Below are 5,000 nucleotides of genomic sequence, written 5' to 3'. Positions count from 1 at the left end.
CTTCTTAAGCGCCGGGCCTTTAACATAGGCCGACACTTGGCCCTCGCTGGCCCTCATCTCCATCAAAGCCGACGCATCCGCCTCTTCCTCCCCCATTCGGCCTACAACTGGCTGAATATTTATGAGACATCTCGACTTCTTTCTTCTTGGAGCATCGCAAGTTTCTGCCATAAAGGAGGGAGAATTCGACTCTCCACTTGGCAGCACTTCAACATAAGTCTGCACTTCCACCTTTGCTTGGACCAGAAACATATTTCCTAGAATGATATCACCAACATCTAGGAGGACAGAAACACACCTGATCTGCCCCGGCCAATATCCCGCATGGAAATCAGCAATCTGCCCGCCTTTACTCGGCGCTGCTTTGGAATTCAAGGCCTTCTCTCGGCCTTTATATTGGGACCAAACATATCCCCGCTTTAGAATTCTAATAGGACTTCCCGCAAGCCCATCTTCTTATGATTTGAACAAGGATCCTTCGAATAGCCAAGCCCTCCAATAGAGGTCTGCATCCCCCATAAGACACATGTTGATTCTAAATCCCTCGCTCCTCCATAAGGACCTTCGCTGCTGTGCAATCTCCTCCAGGATCCCACAGAAACTTTTCTCTTTCTTTGCAGCTCTTCAAACCGCCAAAGAATGTTGGTTCACGTACCTTGAACCATGTTGAAGAACACCCTACTGTTTCCAATCTCGAAGCAGCAACTTTCTTCCACAACTTGATCTCTCTATCAAGTTTTTCCCGTTTAGATTCAAGGCCTTCCTCGCATAGAAACACCTTCTTTCCAACAGAATCCAAAACTTCAGCACTAGTATCCCGCCTGGACAACCAATCTGAATTTCGGCAATCTGTTCCGAAAATAGATTAAGAATCTTCTCCACCGGGGGTTGGGGCACCAGCCAAGTCTTCAAGGTGTCGCACCCTTGGTTCTCGCTCTAGAACCCGACTCTCTGGTTGATCTATTTTCGGCCATCTCTTGAAAAATATCCAGCAACTTGGGCTCTGATACCACCTGTCACAAAGGCAATTATGCAGCGGAATTTTTACTAAGTTTTTCGCCCTTGTGCGGCCTGTTTTGCGCACCAAAACAGTCAGCCAACTCCGAGGTTCACTTCTCACAAAGAAATAAACAAATAACTCAACAAATCTGCCCAGACCCACAATAATAAATCAAACATACAGGAAAGAGAAACACACACAAGATTACGGGCAAATGCCCAACTTTGTATTATATTCACTCACAAATAATGATTACAAAAAAGGCTATAAATTCTCAAGGCTGCACACAAAAGTGACTCTCACTTGTGGGGGATATTTTTCTATCCGAAAATCCAACTAGATCCCTAACTCCCAACAAAACGTCTTGTGCAGCTCATGATATATTTATAGCCCTAAAAATAACGATTGGGAAACCTAAAGACTGAGGCAGCAGCCCTTGGCCAAGTCGTAGCTAAAAAAGTCATCCAAGACTTGGCCTTCCGAAATTATAGGGTCTTGACCGGGCCCTCCCGAAATACTCGGTCCTGGCTGAGACTTATTCCATCCTTGACCTAGCGACGCACTTCTCCTCGGTCGCCAAGTGGGTCGGAGCGGGTACCGGTCCAAAACCGGCCCAAGGTCCGATCCATGGTCGAGGCCTGACCCATTCACAATGATCCGGCCCATGTCTGAAACACTCGGTCCTCAGTCCTCGGTCCTCGATCTGATGCTTACGCTTGGTCAACTTTCCCCCTCGGTCGGATGCTTCCGCAAGGCTAACCTTCTCTCGGTCTAATGCTACCTTCTCCACACTTTTCCCACCTGATGCCCGCACACTCGATGCGCTGGCTGTTGTTACTCTTTCGGCCCTAGGTCGCACGCACGCGATCCCACTTAGGACTCCACTCGGTCCTGGCCTTCCGCAATCCGGCCCACGACCTACCGCATGCTAACATCAATCTCTCGGTCCTGGTACTCAACCCTTCGGTCCGGCAAACGCATGCTAACATCATTCTCTCGGTCCTGGTCCTCAACCCTTCGGTCCGGCAAACGCATGCTAACATCATTCTCTCGGTCCTGGTCCTCAACCCTTCGGTCCGACAGCAACATTGATTACATAGCATTCTGGCGCCAGTGCCGCACGCCCGCGACACTCTTCTCGGCACCCCCTCGGTCCTGGCCAACACACAGCCAAGACAACTCGGCTGAAACTCTGCACCTAAGTCGCCCGCACGCAACTTCCTCTCGGCACACTTCTTCTCGGTCCTGGCGCTTCACACAAGTGCCAGAACACCAGCTTTAGTTCCATAGCCTTCCTCATCTCCGGTACCCTGCCGCACCCCCGCGACTCTTTTTGGGCACCTCTCGGTCCTGGCCATCCGCAATCAAGCCCGGACCGAGGCCAGCATGTTACGGTTGTAACAGTAGGCCACTATCCTACCATCGAAAGTTGATAGGGCAGAAATTTGAATGATGCGTCGCCGGCACAAAGGCCGTGCGATCCGTCGAGTTATCATGAATCATCAGAGCGACGGGCAAAGCCCGCGTCGACCTTTTATCTAATAAATGCAGCCCTTCCAGAAGTCGGGATTTGTTGCACGTATTAGCTCTAGAATTACTACGGTTATCCGAGTAGCAGGTACCATCAAACAAACTATAACTGATTTAATGAGCCATTCGCAGTTTCACAGTCTGAATTAGTTCATACTTACACATGCATGGCTTAATCTTTGAGACAAGCATATGACTACTGGCAGGATCAACCAGGTAGCATTCCTTTTCAAACACTTGGCTTGCATCTTCCAAACAAAGTACATGAATGGGTGAAAACAAGTCAAGATGTCATACATAAAAGGGACGAATGTTGTTTAGGTTGATAGATGTTGAACACCTAATACCCATACAATATTCCACATCCAAGACAACAAGTAGCACACTAGTGAACCATCGATTATTATCGAAGATCGACATAACAAATGGGTCAAAGTAACCACATTAGGGTCCATCCCGTGTAGCAAAACTACCCAAGACAAAATATGCATCTAGCCCACATAATCGCTTCCATCGTTCAGGTAACCAACACAGGAATCCAACCAATGCCAAATGTTTTTATTGCATTTGTAACATGATTGAATAGGAAAGGAGCGAATAGACTTCGTTGCTCTAGGCAAGGATCGGTCCACCACAAACAATCCAATCACCACTCACACGCTTTACGTACACTTCGTCCACCCCCATTAAACAATTAATCTACCAACATGAAAGTCAGCACAAAAACCACTTAACAGAGCCAAACTAGTCCCGCTACACGTGAAATTTTCGACACATTGACAAGGCTGCGCAGTCATTTTTGAGAATCATTTCCTGGCTAAATCCCACAAATCGGAATAATCACAAACCAATGCTAAGTTGAATCCTCTCGGTCGGGGATGATAACTGCGTCTAGTATTTGTCATCCTCGGTCGAGACCGAGGGGCCAGATCACTTGAAGTTAATCTTGTGACCCAGCTTGAGGCGACAAATGATAAGGCCCAGCGATCATCCGCAACTTTCTTTGAAGACGTTCCCTAGCTATATTCCGACCATCTCTAAGCAACCCACAAATCGGAATAATCTCAAACCAATGCTAAGTTGAATCCTCTCGGTCGGGGATGATAACTGCGTCTAGTATTTGTCATCCTCGGTCGAGACCGAGGGGCCAGATCACTTGAACTTAATCTTGTGACCCAGCTTGAGGCGACAAATTATAAGGCCCAGCCATCATCCGCAACTTCTTTGAAGACCTTCCCTAGCTATATTCCGACCACCTCGAAGCAACCCACATGCCAGAATCCTCTCTCGTGCGCAGCCATGTATTCTCAGGAAGAATCATGTCGTCCTGGGTCGCAATGCCCAGGGGCCAGTCCCTTGACCGGCTTGTTCGATAGATAGTAGACCCATGGATGACTCGAAACTGTTTGAAGATCTTCCCCCAGCGAATTACAGCGAGAACGAGAAATATGCCATGCATGATCTGTAGTCGTGTAACCGTTGCCAGGTTGGATCTTCCGGGACTGGAGAGGGACTGGAGTCATCCGTGGGGCTACTTTCTACCGGCCTCAGCCCTCGACCACGGCACCCCCGCACATCCGTTAGTGCACACCGATGGTCGAGTTCGAGGCTTGCCACCTTCACTTTCGCCCTAGGGGATTTAGAGAGTTAGTGAAGGGGTGCTAACACAGGCCGGGATACTAAGCGATTTTAAAAAAATCGACACTTCACCCGACCGAGGGAGGAGAGCACCCTACCCCCCTTATATATGCTTATTTTGCTGTTTTTCTTTCAGCAGCAGTAGACATTGGGGGTGTCTGTGCATGCATAATGCTTGAAAATAAATGAAGGAAAATTCTTTTTAATCCAATTCTTTTTTGTTAATTCATATTATGATTAATAATGGTTATATAAAAAATTTCATAAAAAAATTCGAAGTTTATATATTTTTTTTTATTTATTTTCGATTAAAATCATTAAAAAATAGAAAAAAATGATAATAAATTCAAATAAACTCCATTAACTCCAAAACTTGTTTGTAAAATCTTATATAAGTTGTAGTATGGTATTTAGGATTGTTTGGGTCATTGTTGTGTAATAATATTGTAAGTTCATGATGAAGGATGACTTTCTTAGTAATAATGGGCATATATGTTCAAATGTGAAGAAAGTGTTTGTGTAGATCATGATATAAGTGTTATGAGTTCATAGTTTGGTAAATATATATTCATTGTTATGTAATATGTTTTGTTCTCAACGAATCTAGCCTATTTAGGTAAGATTTAAGGTGAAAAAAAAATAAGAAAACCTCAATTTTAACAAATAGGCTGTTTTTACCGGTCCTGGCATTGTCGCTGGCTTACATTTCACGGTCCTGGCATTGTCGCTGGCTTACATTTCACGGTCCTGACTTGCCAACAGACAACATTTCACGGTCCTGACTTAGCCAGCAGACAACATTTCACGGTCCTGACTTGCCAGCAGACAACAT

The sequence above is a fragment of the Impatiens glandulifera genome, chromosome 9 (assembly GCF_907164915.1).
Source record: "Impatiens glandulifera chromosome 9, dImpGla2.1, whole genome shotgun sequence".
In the NCBI taxonomy this organism is placed as follows: domain Eukaryota; kingdom Viridiplantae; phylum Streptophyta; class Magnoliopsida; order Ericales; family Balsaminaceae; genus Impatiens; species Impatiens glandulifera.
This window is presented reverse-complemented; position numbering follows the sequence as displayed.